This window comes from Rattus norvegicus, chromosome 16, assembly GCF_021556685.1.
Source record: "Rattus norvegicus strain SHRSP/BbbUtx chromosome 16, alternate assembly SHRSP_T2T, whole genome shotgun sequence".
NCBI classification, from domain to species: Eukaryota; Metazoa; Chordata; class Mammalia; order Rodentia; family Muridae; genus Rattus; species Rattus norvegicus.
Genome location: NC_141549.1, coordinates 11,583,010 through 11,610,103, shown reverse-complemented (window position 1 = coordinate 11,610,103; position 27,094 = coordinate 11,583,010). Strand labels below are relative to the sequence as shown.

The 27,094-nt window shown below is 42.6% G+C and overlaps 1 long non-coding RNA gene across 2 annotated transcripts in view; it reads left to right on the top strand.

Moving 5' to 3' along the window:
* The window catches only part of LOC148000389 (uncharacterized), a 319,504-nt gene that overhangs the window by 203,486 nt on the left and 88,924 nt on the right, over window positions 1-27,094 (top strand). For both annotated transcript variants that reach the window (XR_015639646.1, XR_015639647.1), the window contains exon 4: window positions 22,326-22,476. This is a non-coding gene — a long non-coding RNA (uncharacterized LOC148000389). The remainder of the gene's footprint in view (window positions 1-22,325; window positions 22,477-27,094) is intronic.

The following is a 27,094-nucleotide window of genomic DNA, read 5'->3' as shown; positions in this document are numbered from 1 at the left end:
GTGTAGGCGGGGCCATTGCCAGTTTTTACACATTTTGGCTTTCCCCAAGCACTCCATGCTTCAAGGCAGTGCTGAATGACATGTGTTGTTTTTTCTCCTGTAAGTGGGGTGGCATGTAGAATGCCAGAACATGTGTCTATAGATACATGCACATACTGTAATTTTCCAAAAGTAGAATTATGAGTAACATCCATTTGCCAGATTTGCAATGGCTGTATTCCTCTCGGGTTGACCCCGATGTGAGGAACTGGGAGGAACTGGCAGCACTGTTGGCATTGGATGACTATATCACGTGCCTCTTTTCTAGTTATAGAGAAGCGGCGGCGTAAAGTTTCTGAGGTGACATGGAAATTGCCATGAAAGGCTTTAGCGGCCTCTAAAGGAGAGGCCAGGGCCACAGCTATCATTTTTGTGGCTTTGTCAGCCAAATCATTCTCTGAACTCATTGGGCCAGTGAGTCCAGAATGGGCCCGTATATGAGTAATGTATACAGGGAATCTTCTATTTAATAGGATAATTTGGATTTTTCGGAAAATATCTGCCACCTTACTAGTGGTTTTAATTATACCGGCGGTTTCAAGAATACTAACAGCATTAACCACATAGGAGGAATCTGAAACAATATTTAGAGGAACCTGGAATTTTTCAATGACCTCCATGACCACTAGGCATTCTACCACTTGGGGTGAGATTTCAAAATATTGTCGTGAGAATACTTGGGAGTTTACCACATATGCTCCCACCCCTGTTTTTGACCCATCCGTATACACTGTTATCCCCTTCTTTAATGGTCTGTGGGATGTGACGCGAGGGAAAACAACAGGTTGTGATCTTGCAAAACACAATAGGGGGTGTTTAGGATAATGATTATCTATCTTCCCTGTAAAGGATGTGAGCAGCACTGCCCAATCATCAGAGGTAGCGGCTAGAGTTTGGACCTGGTAGGGTGTATATGGGATAATCAAGGATTGGGGTGGAGTTCCAAAATGACAGATGGCAGCTTTTAGGCCCTTAATAGCCAGATGTGCTACTGCGGCTGTGGGTGGATCCATAACAATGGACCTTGTTGCCATAAAACTGCAGTGGGTAAATCCTTGGTATCTAGTACACAGAGTGAAAAAGGTAGAGACCAATCAATGCGTTGCAATTGGGCCTGTTTTATGGCATCTTCTACTTTTAGTAAGGCCTTGGTTGCAGCGGGAGTTAGCACACGAGGGGAGGTGATGTGGCCGTCCCCTTCCAATATTTCGAACAAAGGTTTTAATTCCGCGGAAGGGATTTTCAAAAATGGTCTCAACCAGTTGATATCTCCCAAGAGCTTCTGAAAGTCATTAAGAGTATGGAGGTGGTCTCTACGGATTTCCAGTTTCTGGGGTATATTCTTATCATGGAAAATAATGGATCCTAGAAAATGACCTGTGTCAGCAATTTGGACCTTTTCTGTAGCAATATGTAAGTCCCATTGTTTGAGGGTTTTTTGTAATAAGGAATAGGCTTGTTTGAGTAATTCTAAGTCTTTATGACACAGCAATATATCATCCATGTAATGGATTAACAGTAAATTTGGATAGGTCTCCCTGACTGGTTTGAGGGCTTCCTGAACATATAACTGACACATCGTAGGGCTGTTGGCCATGCCCTGAGGTAGGACCTTCCACTGGTATCTTTTACCAGGTTCAGTATGATTAATTGATGGGACAGTAAAAGCAAACCTGGGCCTATCAGGGGGTAAAGCAGAATAGAGAAAAAACAATCCTTGATATCTATTATTACCAAATTCCAATATTTTTGTAGGGCCGAGAGTATAGGAAGGCCCCGCTGAATGGGTCCAAGGGATTCCATCTGATCGTTAATGGCCCTCAAGTCATGGAGTAGTCACCATTTTCCTGATTTTTTCTTTATTACAAAAATTGGGGTGTTCCAAGGAGAGATGGAGGGCTCCAAATGTCCCAATCTTAATTGTTCATCCACCAGTCCTGTAGCTGCCTGTAATTTCTCAGAGGTTAATGGCCATTGGGGAACCCACACTGCGTCCTCCATCTTCCATGGTATGGGTCGTGCTGCCCCAATGGCACCTAGGAAAAACCCAGGCCTTGTTTATGGGGGTTGGCGATCGGTTCAATGGGCATGAGACGACCCTGTTCTAATCGCCCTAGGCCTTTCCCTTCCTTATAGCCCATCCTTGACATCATGTGGGCCACTTGTGGGGGGGTATCATTAGATAAGGTCAGTCCCATGGTCTGCATAACATCCCTCCCCCAAAGATTAACAGGCAGGGAAAGTACATAAGGAATAAATTGTCCCTGTCGGCCATCGGCAGTTGTCCAAGTTAGAGTGGCAGAGCTGATCATAGGGCATGACTGGTAGCCTAATCCTTGTAGCGAGTGAGAAAATTTTGTGGTAGGCCATGATTGAGGCCACCATTTTGAGGAAATTATACTTTTATCAGCCCCAGTATCCAGTATGCCTTCGAATTTCTTTCCATTAATTTCTAAGCTCAATTTTGGGCGGTTGTTAAGGTGAACCACCAAATATGCCGAATCATGACCAGTGGACCCCATGGGTCCCTTGGTATCCTGTATCGTGGCCTGGGAGCATGGAAGGAGTAATAACTGTGCTATTCTATCTCCTTTACTTATGGAAAAAACCCCATCGGGACTTGAGCAAAGAATCTGAACATCAAGAGAGCGCTGAGCTTCAACAAGGCCTGGATGGACTATCAGTCCTTGTAGGGCGAGAGATCCTCTCCCAAGGACAAGGCCTATGGTTCCCGGGGGTAGAGGCCCCACAGTCTGAGCAGGAATTGGCTGAATGCCCATCTAAGGCATTAGAAAGAAGTCTGAGGCGGCACGCAGGTCCAATTTTGTGTCGCCTCTTGGGGGACCTCCTCTGCCGGGGTCGTGGCCCTGTGAAAGCGGTTCCCATATCTTTGAGGGCCCTGGGACCGGGGTCCCACCAGCCCGTTTTTTGACATCTCATTAGGCCGAGTCTCCAAAGGAGGGAGTAGTTTGCCTTTAATGTCTCTCACTGATCGGCACTGGTCAGCCCTATGGTAGCCTTTGCCACACCGGACACAGAGGGTTGCAGACCCCCTGTCTCCTTTTGTCATCCTGCAGTCTCTTTTTAGATGGCCTGTTTTCCCTCATTGAAAGCATGATCTTTTATCTGTCCTTTTATCGGGGCGTCGCTGGGACTGGAGAATGGCGGCCGCCAGGCCTGAGTTAGTAAGGGGCCCTCCAAGTTCCCTGCAGACTCTAAGCCAATCCTGTAGCCCTTTATTTCTTCGGGGGGCTATGGCTGCTCGGCACTCCTGGGTGGCTTGCTCGAAAACGAGCTGTTCTATAAGCGGTGCTGCTTGTTCAGGATCGCCAAAGATTCGTCCTGCAGCCTCTGTCATTCTAGCTACAAAATCTGAGAAATTTTCCTGGGGTCCCTGAATGATTTTTGTAAGTTGATTATCGATCCCTCCTCTCCTGGACAGTGCCTTCCAGGCTCTAATAGCCATGCTGGAGACCTGAGCATAGGCGCCCCAGTGGTAAGCAGACTGATCAGCTGCAAAGCGGCCCTGTCCTGTTAAGAGTTATAAAGTCCATTCCTGTTGCTCAGGTATTAAGGCCGTAGCATTCGCTCTGGCCTGTGTTTGGGCTGCCTCATACCAGAGCACTTTCCATTCCATGTATTGGCCCATGCTGGCAAGGGCTGCCTTAGCAATCATCTGCCAATCAGCTGGTGTCAATGCTGTCATGGCCAACCTGTCGAGGTGTGTTAGAGTAAAGTTGGCCGTGACTCCATACTTTCTGATTCCGCTAATTCCTTAATCTGATTATATTCAACAGGGGCATGGACCCGTCCTCCCTCCGGAGTCTCAAAGACAGGAAATATCATACTCAGCTTTCTTCTCACCCTCTCGGGGACTAGTGAGAAGGCGCGTGAGCATGTCTCATATGGAGGGGGCGCCGTTGGTGGCGGCTGCGCTAGAAGGCTTCTATTACTTCCCCTACATTCATCTGGGTAATATCTTTCCTCCTCATATTTAGCTGCCTCCTCATCTAGCTCGGCCTCCTCCTCTGAGTCTAAGGTTTTATTTTCAGAGCTTTCAGAACTGTCGAGGTTCAGCGCTTCTAGCTCTTTCACAGGGTATAGGCTGGCTCCCCCTCCTGGTTTATGTGTAGAGGAGGAAGTGCTGGAATCTGAAATTTTCAACGCTCCCTTGTCTGCGGACTTACCGGGAGGGCCTTTTTTCTTTCTTAGGACGTCTTTTTTCTTGCGCGCGCCCAACCTCTCATTACGTTCGGTTTCTGACATACTGTCCCAGACTATCTCGAGAGTGGCCTGTCCTTTTACTACTGCTGCCTTACACGTTTCATCCTTTAAACAATTCTTAACCAGCTTCCATATAGCTTTGGTCCCTAGGCACAGATCCTCTTCTGCCAATTTTCTGTCAAGGTCCTTTCCAAGTTTGTTCCATGAGGCAATTGTAAACGAGCCTGAACAGGCAAACCAAGGAGCCACCCTCTCCACCTCCTTCACAAAGTTTTTAAGTGTTCTTCCTCCAATTTTGATGTCCCTCTGCTTTAACACTGTTTCCAAGGCCGTGACCACAGACTGTGAGGATCCCATGATGGGCCAGGAACGCCGGCGGCTTATCTACGTCTGTCTGACAAGGCGTGAGGTGAAAGGGTAGAGACAGACACGCTGCTCTCTTATGTACGGGAGTCTTACACGCGCCTCCCCGGACGGTGCCACTTATCTACGTCAGCCTTATCGCGTCCTTGCTCCTCAACAGTCAAAATCGAAGGTAAAAGGGAGCTGCGCGAAGCTCACTTATATACGAGAGACTGAGACGCGCCTTCAGCTGCTGTGATCGTCCTTTTAACAGCGAAAACGGTGAAAACAGAACATAAAGAGTAGGGTGGCTCCCAGGACAAATACTATAGCCTCAACAAATCCTTCCCAAGGCGGTGACAACCCCAGACCAAAGTCCAAGAGAGGGCTGCCTCTCCGAACGTACCTGCCTGCAGTTCTGAATCCTCCCTGTCGCCAAGGGATCTCCGAAGGTGCTGACGATGGCGAGGTCTTTCCCGGGTTTTCGGCACCAGATGTCCTGCGCTACGTCTCGCCAGCAGGAACGACGCGGCACACACAGGATCCTACTGCAGAAAAGCTTTAATGCGTCTTGAGAGGGAGAGCATAAGCTTACAATGCGGAGATGCCAAGTGAGGAATAACCATCCCTTATATAGGAAACTATCCTCGCCTAGGACATGTAACTCTCTGACTGGTCGCTGCCAATTATGCCAGATGACGTACCAAAGCGTACGTGTCTCTGAGTAGGGAAGTTACCAGGCGCCTGTGTATTGCCCTTTTTACTAGGTGCGTTCTGCCGGATGCCGGTGCCATCTTGTAATGGAGTATGTGAGGACAACTCCTCACATATGTGAGGACAGCTCCTCACATATCCTCCTCCCTTTCTTCTATAAGAGTGTTGCCCTCCCTGTCCACGCCCCTCTGCTCCTCCCCTGATATTCCCCTATACTGGGGGGGGTGGTGTCCAGCCTTGGCAGGACCAAGCGCTTCTCCTTCCACTGGTGTCCAACAAGGCCATCTACAACATATGCAATTAGAACTATAGGTCAGTCCATACAGAGTCTTTGGGTAATAGTTTAGTCCATGGGAGCTCTGGTCAGTTGCCATTGTTGTTCTTATGGGGTTGCAAGCCCCTTCAGCTCTTTCCATCCTTTCTCTAATTCCTCCAACAGGGATCCCGGTTTCAGTTCAATGGTTTGCCTCTAGCATTTGCCTCTGTATTTGACATGCTCTGCCTGTCGTCCCAGGAGACAACTATATCAAACTCCTGTCAGCATGCACTTCTTAGCTTCATCAACATTATCTAGTTTTGGTGGCCATATATATATGGGCTGTACACACATGTGGGGCAGGCACGGAGTGGACCTTCCTTTAGTCTTTGCTCCAAATTCTGCCTCCATATCTCCTGCTATGAATATTTTTGTTCCCCCTTTTAAGAAGTATTGAAGCATCTGTACTTTGGTCATCCTTCTTGAGCTTCATGTGGTCTGTGGATTGCATCTTGGGTAATTCGAGCTTTTGGGCTAACATCCACTTATAAGTGAGTGGATACCATGTGTGTTTTTCTGTGATTGGGATACCTCACTCAGGATGATACTTTCTAGTTCAGTCCATTTGCCTATGAATTTCATGAAGTCATTGTTTTTGATAGCTGAGTAGTACTCCACTGCATAGATGAACCACATTTTCTGTATCCATTTCTCTGTTGAAGGGCATCTAGTTCTTTCCAGTTTCTGACTATTATAAATAAAGCTGCTATGAATAAAACGGAGCATGTGTCTTTGTTGTATGTTGGAGTATATTTCAGGTATATGCCCAGGAGTGGTATAGTTGAATCCTCAGGTAGTGCAACATCCAATTTTTCAAGGAACCTCCAGACTGATTTCCAGAGAGGTTGTACCAGTTTGCAATCCCACCAACAATGGAGGAGTGTTCCTCTTTCTCCACATCCAGCCAGCATCTGCTGTTGCCTGAGTTTTTTAACTCAGCCATTCTGACTGGTGTGAGGTGGAATCTCAGGGTTGTTTTGATTTGCATTTCCCTGATGACTGAGGATGATGAGCATTTCTTTAGGTGTTTCTCAGCCATTTGATCTTCCTCAGCTGAGAATTCTTTGTCTAACTCTGTACCCCATTTGTTAATAGGGTTATTTGGCTCTCTGGAGTCTAACTACCTGAGTCCTTGTACAATTTGGATATTAGCCCTCTATCAGATGTAGGATTGGTAAAGACCTTTTCCCAATATGTTCGTTGCTGTTTTGTCCTAACAACAGTGTCCTTTGCCTTACAGAAGCTTTGCAGTTTTATGAGGTTCCATTTGTAAATTCCTGATCTTAGAGTATAAGACATTGGTATTTTGTTCATGAAATTTTCCCCAGTGCCCATGTGATCAAGACTCTTCCCCACTTTTTCTTCTATTAGTTTGAGTGTACCTGGTTTGATGTGGAGGTCCTTGGTCCACTTGGACTTAAGTTTTGTACAGAGTGATAAGAATGGATTGATTTGTATTCTTCTACATGCTGACCTCCAGTTGAACCAGCACCATTTGCTGAAAATGCTATCTTTTATCCATTTGATGTTTTTGGCCCCTTTGTCAAAAATCAAGTGACCATAGGTGTGTGGGTTCATTTCTTGGTCTTCAATTCTATTCCACTTACCTACCTGCCTGTCTCTGTACCAACACTATACAGTTTTTTGTAAGCTAAGGGTACCTGGAAGAGAATGGGGGACAAGAGACGCAAAGAAGGACGCCAAGACAAGAGTCTGATCAAGGCGACAATTTTATTTTTTCCCAAGGCTGAATCTATACCATAACATGGGTAACAGAGGGAGGGGGAAAATGTGAAACATTTACACAGGCCAAGGACAGAATACTCGTGTGGTCAGCTGATGTTAACAGGATGCTGGTTTTTCAGAAAGGTTACAGGTTTGTCATATTATTAGGCAGCAGGGGAACTTTATCATATTATTATTTATCTTGACCACCAGATTAGTCTTCTGCAGCTGGCTGGGTATTTTCCATGAACCCAGTCATACTTAATTCTAACCATAATAATAACATCAATAATGGAGGGCATCAAGGGCATTGCTCCCAACAGTTTTTATCACTATTTCTCTATAATATTGCTTAAGGTCAGGGATGGTGATTCCCCCAGAAGTTCTGTTATTGTTGAGTATACTTTTCGCTATCCTGGATTTTTTTTTTATTCCAAATGAATTTGCAAATTGCTCTTTCTAACTCTATGAAGAATTGGATTGGAATTTTGATGGGGATTGCATTGAATCTGTAGATTGCTTTGGGCAAAATGACCATTTTGAGCATTAATCCTGCCAATTCATGAGCATGTAAGATCTTTCCATCTTCTGAGATCTTCAATTTCTTTCTTCAGTTACTTGAAGTTCTTGTAATACAGCTCGTTCTCTTGCATGGTTAGAATCACACTGAGGTATTTTATGTTATTTGGGACAATTGTGAAAGGTGTCATTTCCCTAATTTCTTTCTCAACCTTTTTAAGGCTACTGATTTTTTTGAATTATTTTTATATCCCAACACTTTGCTGAAGTTGTTTATCAGGATTAGTAGTTCTCTGGTGGAATGTTTGGAGTCACTTAAACATATCACATCATCTGCAAATAGTGATATTTCAACTTCTTCCTTTCCAATTTGTATCCCTTTGACCTCCTTTCATTGTCTAATTGCTCTGGCTGGACTTCGAGTACTATATTGAGTAAGTAGGGAGAGAGTGGGCAGCCTTGTCTATTAATGTGATTGCTTCAAGTTTCTCTCCATTTAGTTTAATGCTAGGTACTGATTTGCTGTATATGGCTTTTACTATGTTTAGGTATGGGCCTTGAATTCCTGATCTTTCGAGGACTTTAATCATAAAGGGGTGTTAAATTTTGTCAAATGCTTTCTCAGCATCTAATGAAATGATCACGTGTTTTTCTTTTTTTTTGAGTTTGTTTATATAGTGGATTATGTTAATAGATTTCTGTATATTAAACCATCTCTGTATACCTGGGATAAAGTCTACTTTATCATGATGGATGATCGTTTTGATGTGTTCTTGGATTTGGTTTGTAAGATTTTATAGAGTATTTTTGAGTCAATATTCATAGGGAAATTGGTCTGAAGTGCTCTTTCTTTGTTGGATCTTTGTGTGGTTTAGGTAGAAGTGTAATTGTTGTTTCATAGAAGTTATTGAGTAGTGCTCTGTCTGTTTTTATATTGTGGAATAGTTTGGACAATGTTGGTATAAGTTCCTCTATGAAGGTCTTATAGAATTCTGCACTAAACCCATCTGGTCCTGGGCCCTTTTTGTTTGGGAGACTTTTAATAATTGCTTCTATTTCTTTGGGAGTTATGGGGTTGTTTAGATGGTTTATCTGATCCTGATCTAACTTTGGTACCCCCTATTTGTCCAAAAAATTGTCCATTTCCTCTAGATTTTCCAGTTTTGTTAAATATAAACTGTTGTAGTAGGATCTGATAATTTTTTTCCTCGATCTTTATTAACTTGGGTATTTCTTATTTACATTTCAATTGTTATTCCCTTTCCCAGTTTCCAGGTCAACATCCCCCTAACCCCTGCCCTCCCCTTCTTTATGGGTGTTCCCCTCCCCATCCTCCCTCATTACCACCCTCCCCACAACAATCACTTTCACTGGGGGTTCAGTCTTCGCAGGACTAAGGGCTTCCCCTCCCACTGGTGCTCTTACTAGGCTATTCATTGCTACCTATGAGGTTGGAGCCCAGGGTCAGTCCATGTATAGTCTTTGGGTAGTGCCTTAGTCCTTGGAAGCTCTGGTTGCTTGGCATTGTTGTTGATATGGGGTCTCAAGCCCCTTCAAGCTCTTTCAGTCCTTTCTCTGAATCCTTCAACAGGGGTCCTGGTCTCAGTTCAGTGGTTTGTTGCTGGCATTTGCCTTATGTATTTACCATATTCTAGCTGTGTCTCTCAGGAGAGATCTACATCCAGTTCCTGTCAGCCTGCACTTCTTTGCTTCATCCATCTTATCTAGTTTGGTGGCTGTATATGTATGGGCCACATGTGGGGCAGGCTCTGAATAGGTGTTCCTTCTGCCTCTGTTCTAAACTTTGCCTCCCTATTCCCTCCCAAGGTTATTCTTGTTCCCCTTTTAAAGAAGGAGTGAAGCATTCACATTTTGTTCATCCTTCTTGAGTTTCATGTGTTCTGTGCATTTAGGGTAATTCGAGCATTTGGGCTAATATCCACTTATCAATGAGTGCATACCATGACACCCGCGGATCCCGGCCCGCAGCAGCTCTCTGCCCCAGACCCGGTGAGAGAGAGACCCAACCGCCTGGTCAGGTGGGCACTCCTGAGGCTGCAGAGCGGAAGAGACCACCAACACTGCTCACCCCTGCCCACATCCCTGGCCCAAGAGGAAACTGTATAAGGCCTCTGGGCTCCCGTGGGGGAGGGCCCAGGAGCGGCAGGACCCCTGTGCCTGAGACACCACCAGAACCAGAAGGAAACAGACCAGATAAACAGTTCTCTGCACCCAAATCCCGTGGGAGGGAGAGCTGAACCTTCAGAGAGGCAGACAAGCCTGGGAAACCAGAAGAGACTGCTCTCTGCACACACATCTCGGACGCCAGAGGAAAAAGCCAAAGACCATCTGGAACCCTGGTGTACTGAAGCTCCCGGAAACGGCAGCACAGGTCTTCCTGGTTGCTGCCGCTGCAGAGAGCCCGTGGGTAGCACCCCACGAGCGAACTTGAGCCTTGGGACCACAGGTAAGGCCAACTTTTCTGCTGCAAGAAAGCTGCCTAGTGAACTCAAGACACAGGCCCACAGGAACAGCTGAGGACCTGTAGAGAGGAAAAACCACACGCCGGAAAGCAGAACACTCTGTCCCCATAACTGACTGAAAGAGAGGAAAACAGGTCTACAGCACTCCTGACACACAGGCTTATAGGACAGTCTAGCCACTGTCAGAAATAGCAGAACAAAGTAACACTAGAGATAATCTGATGGCGAGAGGCAAGCGCAGGAACCCAAGCAACAGAAACCAAGACTACATGGCACCATCGGAGCCCAATTCTCCCATCAAAACAAACATGGAATATCCAAACACACCAGAAAAGCAAGATCTAGTGCCAAAATCATTTTTGATCATGATGCTGGAGGACTTCAAGAAAGACGTGAAGAACTCCCTTAGAGAACAAGTAGAAGCCTACAGAGAGGAATCACGAAAATGTCTGAAAGAATCGCAAAAATCCCTGAAAGAATTCCAGGAAAACATAAATAAACAAGTAGAAGCCCATAGAGAGGAGACACAAAAATCACTGAAAGAATTCCAGGAAAACATAAATAAACAAGTAGAAGCCCATAGAGAGGAGACAAAAAAAATCCCTGAAAGAATTCCAGAAAACACAATCAAACAGTTGAAGGATTAAAAATGGAAATAGAAGCAATCAAGAAAGAACACATGGAAACAACCCTGGATATAGAAAACCAAAAGAAGAGACAAGGAGCTGTAGATACAAGCTTCACCAACAGAATACAAGAGATGGAAGAGAGAATCTCAGGAGCAGAAGATTCCATAGAAATCATTGACTCAACTGTCAAAGATAATGTAAAGCGGAAAAAGCTACTGGTCCAAAACATACAGGAAATCCAGGACTCAATGAGAAGATCAAACCTAAGGATAATAGGTATAGAAGAGAGTGAAGACTCCCAGCTCAAAGAACCAGTAAATATCTTCAACAAAATCATAGAAGAAAACTTCCCTAACCTAAAAAAAGAGATACCCATAGACATACAAGAAGCCTACAGAACTCCAAATAGATTGGACCAGAAAAGAAACACCTCCCGTCACATAATTGTCAAAACACCAAACGCACAAAATAAAGAAAGAATATTAAAAGCAGTAAGGGAAAAAGGTCAAGTAACATATAAAGGGAGACCTATCAGAATCACACCAGACTTCTCGCCAGAAACTATGAAGGCCAGAAGATCCTGGACTGATGTTATACAGACCCTAAGAGAACACAAATGCCAGCCCAGGTTACTGTATCCAGCAAAACTCTCAATTAACATAGATGGAGAAACCAAGATATTCCATGACAAAACCAAATTTACACAATATCTTTCCACAAATCCAGCACTACAAAGGATAATAAATGGTAAAGCCCAACATAAGGAGGCAAGCTATACCCTAGAAGAAGCAAGAAACTAATCGTCTTGGCAACAAAACAAAGAGAATGAAAGCACACAAACATAACCTCACATCCAAATATGAATATAACGGGAAGCAATAATCACTATTCCTTAATATCTCTCAATATCAATGGCCTCAACTCCCCAATAAAAAGACATAGATTAACAAACTGGATACACAACGAGGACCCTGCATTCTGCTGCCTACAGGAAACACACCTCAGATACAAAGACAGACACTACCTCAGAGTGAAAGGCTGGAAAACAACTTTCCAAGCAAACGGTCAGAAGAAGCAAGCTGGAGTAGCCATTCTAATATCAAATAAAATCAATTTCCAACTAAAAGTCATCAAAAAAGATAAGGAAGGACACTTCATATTCATCAAAGGAAAAATCCACCAAGATGAACTCTCAATCCTAAATATCCATGCCCCAAATACAAGGGCACCTACATACGTAAAAGAAACCTTACTAAAGCTTAAAGCACACATTGCTCCTCACACAATAATAGTGGGAGATTTCAACACACCACTCTCATCAATGGACAGATCATGGAAACAGAAATTAAACAGTGATGTCGACAGACTAAGAGAAGTCATGAGCCAAATGGACTTAACGGATATTTATAGAACATTCTATCCTAAAGCAAAAGGATATACCTTCTTCTCAGCTCCTCATGGTACTTTCTCCAAAATTGACCATATAATTGGTCAAAAAACGGGCCTCAACAGGTACAGAAAGATAGAAATAATCCCATGCGTGCTATCGGACAACCACGGCCTAAAACTGGTCTTCAATAACAATAAGGGAAGAATGCCCACATATACGTGGAAATTGAACAATGCTCTACTCAATGTTAACCTGGTCAAGGAAGAAATAAAGAAAGAAATTAAAAACTTTTTAGAATTTAATGAAAATGAAGATACAACATACCCAAACTTATGGGACACAATGAAAGCTGTGCTAAGAGGAAAACTCATAGCGCTGAGTGCCTGCAGAAAGAAACAGGAAAGAGCATATGTCAGCAGCTTGACAGCACACCTAAAAGCTCTAGAACAAAAAGAAGCAAATACACCCAGGAGGAGTAGAAGGCAGGAAATAATCAAACTCAGAGCTGAAATCAACCAAGTAGAAACAAAAATGACCATAGAAAGAATCAACAGAACCAAAAGTTGGATCTTTGAGAAAATCAACAAGATAGATAAACCCTTAGCCAGACTAACGAGAGGACACAGAGAGTGCGTCCAAATTAACAAAATCAGAAATGAAAAGGGAGACATAACTACAGATTCAGAGGAAATTCAAAAAATCATCAGATCTTACTATAAAAACCTATATTCAACAAAACTTGAAAATCTTCAGGAAATGGACAATTTCCTAGACAGATACCAGGTATTGAAGTTAAATCAGGAACAGATAAACCAGTTAAACAACCCCATAACTCCTAAGGAAATAGAAGAAGTCATTAAAGGTCTCCCAACCAAAAAGAGCCCAGGTCCAGACGGGTTTAGTGCAGAATTCTATCAAACCTTCATAGAAGACCTCATACCAATATTATCCAAACTATTCCACAAAATTGAAACAGATGGAGCACTACCGAATTCCTTCTATGAAGCCACAATTACTCTTATACCTAAACCACACAAAGACACAACAAAGAAAGAGAACTTCAGACCAATTTCCCTTATGAATAACGATGCAAAAATACTCAATAAAATTCTGGCAAACCGAATTCAAGAGCACATCAAAACAATCATCCACCATGATCAAGTAGGCTTCATCCCAGGCATGCAGGGATGGTTTAATATACGGAAAACCATCAAAGTGATCCATTATATAAACAAACTGAAAGAACAGAACCACATGATTATTTCATTAGATGCTGAGAAAGCATTTGACAAAATTCAACACCCCTTCATGATAAAAGTCCTGGAAAGAATAGGAATTCAAGGCCCATACCTAAACATAGTAAAAGCCATATACAGCAAACCAGTTGCTAACATTAAAGTAAATGGAGAGAAACTTGAAGCAATCCCACTAAAATCAGGGACTAGACAAGGCTGCCCACTCTCTTCTACTTATTCAATATAGTTCTTGAAGTTCTAGCCAGAGCAATCAGACAACAAAAGTAGATCAAGGGGATACAGATCGGAAAAGAAGAGGTCAAAATATCACTATTTGCAGATGACATGATAGTATATTTAAGTGATCCCAAAAGTTCCACCAGAGAACTACTAAAGCTGATAAACAACTTCAGCAAAGTGGCTGGGTGTAAAATTAACTCAAATAAATCAGTTGCCTTCCTCTATACAAAAGAGAAACAAGCCGAGAAAGAAATTAGGGAAACGACACCCTTCATAATAGACCCAAATAATATAAAGTACCTCGGTGTGACTTTAACCAAGCAAGTAAAAGATCTGTACAATAAGAACTTCAAGACACTGAGGAAAGAAATTGAAGAAGACCTCAGAAGATGGAAAGATCTCCCATGCTCATGGATTGGCAGGATTAATTTAGTAAAAATGGCCATTTTACCAAAAGCAATCTACAGATTCAATGCAATCCCCATCAAAATACCAAAACAATTCTTCAAAGAGTTAGACAGAACAATTTGCAAATTCATCTGGAATAACAAAAAACCCAGGATAGCTAAAGCTATCCTCAACAATAAAAGGACTTCAGGGGGAATCACTATCCCTGAACTCAAGCAGTATTACAGAGCAATAGTGATAAAAACTGCATGGTATTGGTACAGAGACAGACAGATAGACCAATGGAATAGAATTGAAGACCCAGAAATGAACCCACACACCTATGGTCACTTGATTTTTGACAAAGGAGCCAAAACCATCCAATGGAAAAAAGATAGCATTTTCAGCAAATGGTGCTGGTTCAACTGGAGGGCAACATGTAGAAGAATGCAGATCGATCCATGCTTATCACCCTGTACAAAGCTTAAGTCCAAGTGGATCAAGGACCTCCACATCAAACCAGACACACTCAAACTAATAGAAGAAAAACTAGGGAAGCATCTGGAACACATGGGCACTGGAAAAAATTTCCTGAACAAAACACCAATGGCTTATGCTCTAAGATCAAGAATCGACAAATGGGATCTCATAAAACTGCAAAGCTTCTGTAAGGCAAAGGACACTGTGGTTAGGACAAAACGGCAACCAACAGATTGGGAAAAGATCTTTACCAATCCTACAACAGATAGAGGCCTTATATCCAAAATATACAAAGAACTCAAGAAGTTAGACAGCAGGGAAACAAATAACCCTATTAAAAAATGGGGTTCAGAGCTAAACAAAGAATTCACAGCTGAGGAATGCCGAATGGCTGAGAAACACCTAAAGAAATGTTCAACATCTTTAGTCATAAGGGAAATGCAAATCAAAACAACCCTGAGATTTCACCTCACACCAGTGAGAATGGCTAAGATCAAAAACTCAGGTGACAGCAGATGCTGGCGAGGATGTGGAGAAAGAGGAACACTCCTCCATTGTTGGTGGGATTGCAGACTGGTAAAACCATTCTGGAATTCAGTCTGGAGTTTCCTCAGAAAATTGGACATTGAACTGCCTGAGGATCCAGCTATACCTCTCTTGGGCATATACCCAAAAGATGCCTCAACATATAAAAGAGACACGTGCTCCACTATGTTCATCGCAGCCTTATTTATAATAGCCAGAAGCTGGAAAGAACCCAGATGCCCTTCAACAGAGGAATGGATATAGAAAATGTGGTACATCTACACAATGGAATATTACTCAGCTATCAAAAACAACGAGTCTATGAAATTCGTAGGCAAATGGTTGGAACTGGAAAATATCATCCTGAGTGAGCTAACCCAATCACAGAAAGACATACATGGTATGCACTCATTGATAAGTGGCTATTAGCCCAAATGCTTGAATTACCCTAGATCCCTAGAACAAACGAAACTCAAGATGGATGATCAAAATGTGAATGCTTCACTCCTTCTTTAAATGAGGAAAAAGAATACCCTTGGCTGGGAAGGGAGAGGCAAAGATTAAAACAGAGACTGAAGGAACACCCATTCAGAGCCTGCCCCACAGGTGGCCCATACATATACAGCCACCCAATTGGACAAGATGGATGAAGAAAGAAGTGCAGACCGACAGGAGCCGGATGTAGATCGCTCCTGAGAGACACAGCCAGAATACAGCAAATACAGAGGCGAATGCCAGCAGCAAACCACTGAACTGAGAATAGGTCCCCCGTTGAAGGAATCAGAGAAAGAACTGGAAGAGCTTGAAGGGGCTCGAGACCCCAAAAGTACAACAATGTCAAGCAACCAGAGCTTCCAGGGACTAAGCCACTACCTAAATACTATATATGGACTGACCCTGGACTCTGACCCCATAGGTAGCAATGAATATCCTAGTAAGAGCACCAGTGGAAGGGGAAGCCCTGGGTCCTGCTAAGACTGAACCCCCAGTGAACTAGACTATGGGGGGAGGGCGGCAATGGGGGGAGGGTTGGGAGGGGGACACCCATAAGGAAGGGGAGGGGGGAGGGGGATGTTTGCCCAGAAACCTTGAAAGGGAATAACACTTGAAATGTATATAAGAAATACTCAAGTTAATAAAAAAAATAATAAAAAAATAAAAAAAAATGAGTGCATACCATGTGTGTTTTTCTGTGATTGGGTTACCTCACTCAGGATGATATTTTCCAGTTCCATCCATTTGCCTATGAATTTCATAAGGTCATTGTTTTTGATAGCGGAGTAGTATTCCATTGTGTAGATGTACCACATTTTTTCAATCCATTCCTCTGTTGGAGGGCATCTGGGTCCTTTCCAGCTTCTGGCTATTATAAATAAGGCTGCTATGAACATAGTGGAGCATGTGTCTTTGTTATATGTTGGGGCATCTTTTGGGTATATGCCCAAGAGAGGTATAGCTGGGTCCTCAGGTAGTACTATGTCCAATTTCCTGAGGAACCTCCAGACTGATTTCCAGAATGGCTGTAACAGTCTGCAATCCCACCAACAATGGAGGAGTGTTCCTCTTTCTCCACATCCTTGCCAGCATCTGCTGTCGCCGGAGTTTTTGCTCCTAGTCATTCTGACTGTTGTGAGGTGGAATTTTAGAATTTCCTCAGATTCTGTTATGTCTCCCTTTTCATTTCTGATTTTGTTAATTTGGATGCACTCCCTCTGTCCTCTGGTTAGTTTGGCTAAGGGTTTATCTATCTTTTTTGATTTTCTAAAAGAGCCAGCTCCTCATTTTGTATAGTCCTTTTTGTTTATACTTGGTTGAGTTCAGTCTTGAGTTTGATTATTTCCTGCCTTCTACTCCTCCTGGGTGTATTTGCTTCTTTTTGTTCTGGAGCTTTTAGGTATGCTACCAGGCTACTAATGTGCGCTCTCTCCTGTTTCTTTTTGCAGACACTTAGGGGTCTGAGTTTTCCTCTTAGCACTGCCTTCATGGTTTCCCATAAGTTTGGGTATGTTGTATCTTCATTTTCATTAAATTCTAAAAAAGTCTTAATTTCTTTATTTCTTTCTTGACCAAGTTATCACTGAGTAGAACATTGTTCAACTTTCATGTATATGTGGGTTTTCTGTCCTTTTTGTTGTTATTACATCCTTAGTCCATGGTGATCTTCTAGTATACATGGGATTATTTCTATCTTCTTGTATCTGTTGAAGCCTGTTTTGTGACTGATTATATGTTCAGTTTTGGAGAAGGTATCATGAGGTCCTGAGAAGAAGGTATATTCTTTTGTTTTAGGGTGAAATGTTATATAAATATCTGTTAAGTCCATTTGGTTCATAACTTTTGTTAGTTTCTTTATGTCTCTGTTTAATTTCTGTTTCCATGATCTGTACGTTGATGAGAGTGGGGTGTTGAAATCTCCTACTATTATATTTTGAGGTACAAAGTATGCTTTGAGCTTTAGTAAGGTTTCTTTTATGAAACTAAGTACCCTTGCATTTGGAGCATAGATATGTAGGATTGAGAATTCATCTTGGTGAATTTTTTCTTTGATGAATATGAAGTGTCCTTATCTTTTTTGATAACTTTTGGTTGAAAATCAATTTTATTTGTTATTAGAATAGCTACACTCCAACTTGTTTCTTCAGAGAATATGCTTGGAAAGTTGTTTTCCAGCCTTTTCCTCTGAGGTAGTGCCTGTCTTTGTCTCTGAGGTGTGTTCCCTATATGCAGCAAAATGCTGGGTCCTCTTTAAGTATTCAGTCTGCTAGTCTCTGTCTTTTTATTAGGGAATTGTGTCCATTGATGTTAAGAGATATTAGGGAATAGTGATTGTTGTTTCCTGTTATTTTTGTTGCTAGAGTTGGAATTATGTTTGCATGTCTCTCTTCTTTTGGTTTTGTTGCAAGGAGATTATTTTCTTTTTTTCCTAGGGTGTAGTTTCCTTCCTTGTGTTGGAATTTTCCATCTATTATCCTTTGTAGCACTGGATTTGTAGAAAGATATTGTGTAAATTTGGTTTTTTCATGGAATATCTTGGTCTCTCCATCTATGTTAATTGAGAGTTTTGCAGGATACAGTAACCTGGGCTGGCTATTGTGTTCTCTTAGAGTCTGTATGATATCTGTCCAAGATCTTCTGGCTTTCATAGTCACTGGTGAGAAGTTTGGTGTAATTCTGATAGGTCTGCCTTTATATGCTACTTGACCTTTTTCCCTTACTGCTTTTAATATTCTTTCTTTCTTTAGTGCACTTGGTGTTTCTAGTATTATATGATGGGAGGAATTTCTTTTCTGGTCCAATCTATTTGGAATTCTGTGGGCTTCATATATGTTTGTAGGCATCTCTTTAAGTTAAGGAAGTTTTCTTCTATAATTTTGTTGAAGATATTTACTGGTCCTTAAGGTTGGGAGTCTTCACTCTCTTCTATACCTATTATCCTTAGGTTTGATCTTCTCATTGTGTCTTGGATTTCCTGGATGTTTTGGGCTAGGAGTTTTTTGCATTTTACATTATCTTTAATGGTTGTGTCTATGTTTTCTATGTTATTTTCTGCCCCTGAGATTCTCTCTTCTATTTCTTATATTCTGTTGGCAATGCTTACATCTATGACGCCTGATCTCTTCCCTAAGTTTTCTATCTCCTGGGTTGTTTCCTTTTGTGATTTCTTTATTGTTTCTCTTTCCATTTTAAAATCTTGGATAGTTTCTTCAATTCCTTCATCTATTTGGTTATGTTTTCCTGTAATCCTTTAAGAGATTTTTGTGTTTCATTTTTAAGGGCTTCCACTTGTTTACCTGTGTTGTCCTGTATTTTTTAATGGAGTTATTTATGGTTTTTCTTAAAGTTCTCTACTATCATGAGTTTCATTTTTAAATGAAAATCTTGGGTTACTGGTGTGTTGGGGTATCCAGTGCTTGCTGTGATGGGAGACCTCGGTTCTGATGATGCCAAGTGGCTGTGATTTCTGTTGCTTAGTTTCTTGTGCTTGCCTCTTGCCATGAAGTTGTCTCTGGTGTTAGCTGGTCTTGCTGTCTCTGACACTGCCTTCACCCTCTTATAAGCCTGTGTGTCAGCACTCCTGTAGACCAGTTTTCTTTGAGCAGACTCTGGAAACAGAGAGCTGATCCTGTTTTTATGTGACCTGAAGCCTCCAGGTGGGTTACTTGGCACAGAGGAATTGGTCTTACCTCTGCTTTCAGGTGTATAGGCACTCCTGGCAACTGGCTTTCAGCTCTTAGTGCAGGCAGAATCCTGAAGGGTCCTGTCCCTGACTGTTCCTAGGTCCCTGTGTCCAGAGGGCATAGATGGTACCAGGTGATTTCCTCTTGGGTCAGGAACGTGGGCAGAAAGTAGTTGTCTCCTTTGTTTGTCCACACTTCTGAGGGTACAGCTCTCTCCTACTGGGATTTGGGTACAGGGAGCTGTGGGACTGGTTCAGTTCAGTTCCAGGGCATGCAGAACCCAGCAGAAACCAGCAGCACCTGACTGCTCCTATGTTCGTGTATCCAAAGGCATTATGCAGTTTCCTCTTAGGCCAGGAATGTGAGCAGAAGTGGGCAGAAGTGGCAATGTCTCCTGAGGTCTCATGATTGTCTGCACTTCTGGGAGTTCAACTTTCTCCCCTCCACGGGATTTGGGAGCAGGGAGCTGTGGGATTGGTTCAGTTCTGTTCTGGGCACAGCCAGAAATGGGAAGTGTAACATATACTTTATAACATATACTATGTGCAAATACAGTAAGTTTGCAAGGGAGATGAGCTTAGGGTTTTAACATAAAGCAGGAAGGGCATATTATAAATCATATATGTATCCATTCTATACTTCATGAATTGGAAACCATTTCTTCTTTTTTTTTTTTTTTTCTTTTTTTTTCCTGGAGCTGGGGACCGAACCCAGGGCCTTGCGCTTGGTAGGCAAGCGCTCTACCACTGAACTAAATCCCCAACCCCGGAAACCATTTCTAAAATGAAGTTTTTACTCTAACCTTTTTTTTCAGACAGATCCACATGTAGCACATGATCCACTCCCCCCATCCCCCATATAGATCCTAATTGTATGGATTTTAGCACAACTACTTCCAGTTTCCATCTCTAAATAATCTTCTGGTTTAAGTTATAATTAATTGCCTCAATTATCATTGAGTTTTAATTACTTATTTTAAGTCAACACTACTTTCAACAGCACCCACATTAATTTACAAAGACGTCGATGTACATTTGCCCCTGGTAACCAGACTCAGCTACATGTGTTTATATTGAGAACATTTGGAATCATTCAAGCTTATCTCAGACAGCGTGTCTTCTGCCCTTGCATATGTCTACATGCCTGTATTTACATGGAGATGGGAAGGCAGTGGGATTTTGCTGATGTAGCTTGAGTTACTTCCACTTGAGATCCTGCTTACATTTTAAAAGAGTGAAAGTAATTGTAGACTTACTTGGGAACATCACAAGGCATTGAAATTCAGTGCAAGATTTCCCTTTGTGTATTTACCTCACTGAGTTTTTTACTTCTGGCCATTATTACTATTGTGATTAATACTGAGACTAATTCTCTTAATAGACAATGAAAATGTTTTCTTTAAAAAGTTGCTGCATGATGACTCTTAGCTCCAAGGCAACAGTTAACACTGGGTGTTTGGGATTTACAGATGAATACAGATTAAGGTGGAAATATTCAGTAGCCAGAATCAAGTAGCATCTTTCACAGCTACCACACACACACACACACACACACACACACACACACACACACACACACACAGTGATGGAGTGCATCTTGAAAAGGATTCAGTGACAAAATGATAATGAAGGGGCCCATTCTCCACAGTGACAGCTATGCAATTGCTGATCTCTTATATGGAAAAGCAGATTTCAAGCATCCATACTAAAACTTGAAGGCTCAAGTTTGTAGTGAGGACCACATAAGAACAACCACATCCCTTTGGCTATTTAAGGGAGACAAATACTCTACTCTTCTGAAACCTATGTGAGAGCTCACTCCAGAGCATGGCTCATACAAACAGAATGGGAAGGGTTCCTTACCTTTAAGGAATTTAGGGCTCAGAGGGAGACAGAAATATAACCAAGCATACCTCATATCCCACTAAGTTTTACCCTCAGGCAGTGAGGAGGGATGGTGTGTCACTTTGACAGAGTATCAGTTGTAGAAAGTGGGATTTGCTGCTTAGTGAGCAAACCTCACCAAATGTCTTGCTGAGAGCCATTATTATCAAGTCCCAAGAAGGTCCCATATCTGAAAGGACAAGACAGATATTGGAGATGGGATGTTCCAAATCCTGAAAATCAGAAGGGAAGACAGGACGATAGGACTTGGCTTAGAAGAGAAATTCTGGGCTGTGTAAGGGCGTGTGCTACTTCTCTAGTAGTCATGATTAGTGGATCGTTGGCAGCTGTCAGGGCTAGTTTGGTCTATGTGAAGATCATCACTGTCATCAGTTGTTCAGGAGATAGTGAGTTGCTCTAGTCATGTGTACAAGAAGATGAGTCAGGCGTCCAGGAAGCTCCCCAACTGTGGCAGGATAAAGCTTAATATGAGCTTGAAGAGTGAATAGAGATTGAATTTGGACAAGATCAAGGGACATGTTTTGCATATTCTAGAAAGAAGCATTTGAAAAATAATGTGGTCTCATGAGGCCTGAGGTAGCTTGCTGAGAACTTCAAATGTTCCTGGAATAATTACTGTGGGTGAGAGAGAGCCTTTGGATGAAAATGGAAGCCCGGAGATGGCACAGGCCCTGGAGCAGCATTTCAGACTTCCTGCTGCCAGAGAGGGAGTCCAGGTCAGACTCCATGTTCTAGGTCAGCCCTAAGGGAGGTGGGTACAGTGCCCCACCATCTGACTGCCCCTGGAATTGGGGCAGGACAGCTCCTGCAGGTGGAGAGATGAGAGGCCCAGCAGGGAGAAGGCAAGGCAGGGAAGCAGGCTTCTGTAATCGTCTCTGTGGGGTGCATCCTGTGAAAGCAGAAGGCAGCTTGTTAAAATGCAGGTTGAATTAAGCTCAAGGCATTATCTCCTTTATGTCCTCTGATCCTGGGTTAACTTTCTTCAATTACTGCAGGAGATAAGAAAACGCCCAAATGAGCAAGAGGCAGGAGGAGGCTGGCCTTCTTCACCCTGCTAAGAAGGAAATGTAGGAGAAAGAAGCCTGGCTTGTGGGATACAGATTCGTTCTTGTGCAAATTAAATTCAACAGATTGGCCCAAATCAAGGTATGCTCATTAATTCTACCTGAGAAAGGAATTCTCAGAAACCTGAGTGTTTATTAACCAAAGACTAGCTAAGCCACACTACTTTCTTGAAGGCTTTTACTTAAAATAGGGATCTTTAGAGAAATATAATTTTTCTTATTCAAGCATATGTGTACTGGAGAGCCTTTTGAAAAAAGAAAAAGGAGCCACTGTAAATAATAGTCATATGTTACCAATGTCAAGTTTTGTGACTCAACCTTTCTAATTTTTCCAAACTCACTCTGTTACCACATACATACACAAACATGCGCGCGCGCACACACACACACACACACAGAGAGAGAGAGAGAGAGAGAGACAGAGACAGAGACAGAGACAGAGACAGAGAGACAGAGAGAGAGAGAGAGAGAGAGAGAGAGAGAGAGATATTCAATCCACACTTTTAATCCTACCACTATAATGGGATGATACTGTTTGAAACAGGTTTACAGATCTATTCCTACCCTATTCATCCATTCAGCAGTAACTGCAGCCCTGGGGGATGCATAGGAGACACTGGGCAGGAAGTACAAAGTCATAACATACAGCCATGTACTCTAATAGGGCTAAGTTCAAGACCAGGAAATGAATGTGGAGCCATTTTAGGGCTAGAGTAGAACCTGCATAGGCAGTGACATACAGCCTGAGACCAAAGGCCTCAAGAATAGAATAGTGGGAGACAGGAGCATCTAAGTGGAGGGGCATATAAGTTAATTTGTTTCTCTCTCTCTCTCTCTCTCTCTCTCTCTCTCTCTCTGTGTGTGTGTGTGTGTGTGTGTGTGTGTGTGTGTGCGTGCGCGCGCGCGTGTGCATATGAGCATATGCGAATGCTATACCACGAGTGAAGCTCAGACAACAATTTGCAGGAGTTGGTTCTCTTCAAGTATGTGGGATCTAGCCAGCTCAAAGTGAAAATAAAAAAGTCTTCTTTGACTGATATGTGGAAATTCATACCATGAAGGAGTGAATCAGAAGCAGAAAGAGACCAAATAGAAAACAAATGCTGTAGTCCAGGCAACAAGCAATGCGGGTTGAAATAATTAGAGATGGATCAGAACAAAGCTCCTAGACATGCTTTGGAAGCAGACATACTGGCCATGGGAATGGATGCATGAGAGTCATTAGCATCTTATCCAGAGTCCAGACAAGATGGTCATGCTTACCAACATTGGCTCAGTAGAAAGAAGACATGTCCATTGCCTTGTTTTAAGTGAGAAGTGAAGTTGAAGGAGGGGAGAATCATTTTGAGTATTGGCCTTGCCATGGATTGGGGAGTAGTTGGCTACAATCGTTAGGCACCCTAGGATGATTCCCTTAACTAACAATAGGAAGCAGTTAATATAAATGAGTTATGAGGCAGAATAAGAACACAGCTTCACTTAGACAAAGAACCCTGCAACTTACCTTTCACATAATTAAACATAAATAATTGCTTGACCTAGGATCAACTATGACAAAGGGCAGTGGATGGAAAGAAACTGTTAGAGAAATTCAGATGAGCTAAGTAAATGTGGTGCTAGCACTGCTCAATTCTTAAAACCTTCTAGCAAACCTTGGGGTGGGGGAGCTCTTTCCAGCTCGGCACTGCATCTAAAAGGTAGCAAGTCTGTGGCCCGCATCACAACAATATAGTGACATGTATATTTACTAAAGGCTTTTCAATTCTTCCTGACTTGGCTTGGTTGTGCTATGAGCTCACTATCAAAGGAACTCATACAAGTGAATTTTCTTCAGTGTTTTAATAGTACCGTGACTTGTCTATTACAGTCCCAAACAGCCCCTTTTTGTCTTCCTAGTCACTGTTTTCCACGTTTACACAAGGCTATAAATTGTCTCTGTACTTCTGGATGGACTTACCTCAACTATGGATCTATTTTCTGTGGATTAGAATGTTATAGGTACCTTAAGCCACTGCCCTTTAAGGAGGCAATGTTAAAAGTCCTGAATGCCATCTGGTTCAACTCCATAAAGATTCACCAACAGCAAAAAGAAATGTTGGAACTTACCAATCTTTTATAAAAAATACAGTAGCATCACATATGATAATCCTTTCATGTTTTCACACATAATTAATATTAGAGTTACATTTTTAGGAAAGCAATTATAGAACAAAAATAAATATTAGTAAAGATTATGATATGTAAATGAAAGATATCTAACACACTATGCAGTTTATGAATTTCAGTGTTAATCCTAAATCAACACTGTGCTGAAACTTATATACACATTTTCAGGTGGGCTAAGCCAATCCTGCATGAGGAACATTGGGAGAGATCAAAAGAAAGGGTGCCATTGTTACCCATGGTCTTGGGGTAACAATGCCCGCCTTTGTTTTAATGTAATACAAAGCTGCTCACATGGGATATAGACATCACCACTCACAGAATTGCCATACGGCTGTTAGAATCAAAGGAAATTTCTCCTGACCATTAATAAAATCTCAGTGCACATGGGCTAAGCATAGAAATGTATACAGACACGAGGGGGAGGGCAGATGTGGCATGGGGGCGCTCATGGAGGGGCAACAGGGAAGTGGGGTATCATTTGTGATGTAAATGAATGGAATGATTAATTTAAAAAAAGTTGCCTACCAGAAAAAAAAGTGTATGTAGCAAAATGTCTCACTTCCTGCCTAAGAGTTAAAGGGAGGAGAAGGAAGGTGGAAGGAAGGGCAGAGGAAGCCCATTCTATATTAATGCTTTATAAATCAATCCTTATAGCCATAAGGAAGGAACGCTGGCCTTAGGGGTCATCCATTTCTGCCATTTATCACCAGTGCTCCAGGCCTTAGTCACTTTTTTATGCCCTTAGAATCATAGGATATGTTTAAAGACGAAGTCTCCCCTATGCCAGGCTGGCCTTGAACTTGTTTTGAAACCTATAGTTGCCTTGAATTTCTTCTGGTTTCCATTTTTTTGGGTTCTGGGGTTATAGAACGCACCAGTTTATGCTGTACTGTGGATCAAGCTTGGAGCTTTGCGCATGCTAGACAGACGTTCTAACAACTGTGCTACATCACCAGCACTCACGACGGTACTTTTGCAGAGTATTTGTAGACCCACAGAGGGCTAACTCCTACATTACAGATAACAGGCAGCTTTTAGGGGTTACACATAGCCCAGTGCTTAAAGACCTTTTCAACCAAGTATCACGGGTGGGGTCTGGAATTCTCATCCCTAGATTCCCCACAAATATCAGATTGGTTGACATTACTCACTTGTAATTCAAGTTCTACAACAGCAGAAACAGGTAAATTCTCTGAGTAAGATGGACCACTATGGGCTGGTTCTGGCCTTAGTTAGATACTCTGCCTTACCCAGCATGGTAGTACAGACCTTCAACTATAGCACTTGGGAGGCAGAGGCAAGTAGGTATCTGTGAGTTTGAGGCCAGCCTTGTCTACAGAGTTTGAGGCCAGTCAGGGAAATAGAAAGAGACCCTGTCTTGGGGGGGGGGGGGAGACACCTATCTCAAATAACAGGGAATGTGAACACTGAATTGTACCAGTCAGCCCCAGACTTTGACATGCATGCTCATATAGACACTCAGTGATCACACATATGAACATTTACATGTACACACACACACACACACACACACACACACACACACAATAAAGAGGAAATAGGTAAATTTCCAGCTACCATTTAAAGGAGATACTTATGAGTAACAAGGACCATAAATTTGTAAATATCTTCCATATTGGTGAAGTATGGCTTCCCTAAAAGAAAAGTGAGGTTGTGCAGACTCAAGGGTATGCTTCCATGGTGCTCATTCAGAAGGATGGTGGGCCACTTCCCTATGCTTAATGCTTACAGTCTTGGTTAAAATGCTACCTACACATGGCCTCTTTTTCATCTAGACACATATTGGGTGGTATCTCTGAGTCCTGAGGTCAAGTGGGATTCTCTGCATCACTTTAATCTCTGACTTTTGAGCAGATGGAAATGTAGTGGCGTGGCTGGAGGATCTGATGCAGCTTGAGAACTGTGATTTCACTTCCTCTCATATCTATAGGGCATTATCCAAGATGTCAGCTGCTTCTTTAGCCAAGCTTGAAAGGTTACAAGCTTGGGGTTCCAGAGGGACATTGGAACTTATTGTCTCTTATTTTAAGAGACTTACTAGAAATCACTAATGTCACAGCCAGGTTGGCAGGCAGGCAGACAAACTAGGGGCTCTGAAGAGTGTTTTGGGGGCTCTGGAGAGAGTTCAAGAACATGTGGCAGAGGGGAGCTACTTTCTTTGAGGTTGTACTGAGCAGTTTATAATGCTTGCTTGCAATTATTCTGTCTCTCAGTTCTAGGAACTGGGGAAGTAGAAGGGATCTTGCACGTTAAAGGAGGGGTGTGTGACCTAGAGAAAGTGTGCAGAACTAGAGTTTAATAAAGGTTGCTCATTGTCATCGAGTCCGGATGTGCAGGGCCGGACGTGCCTGAGGGAGAGCCAGAGATAGGACTTGCCAAACCAGCTATCAGCCCCAAGGACATTGACCATCCATAGCCACCCCCTCCCCTTCCTTCACCCCCCTGAGTGAGATGAGCCACCCTACCTGCCTGCCGAGCTGCTAGATAACACATACTCCTTGCTGATGTAATTT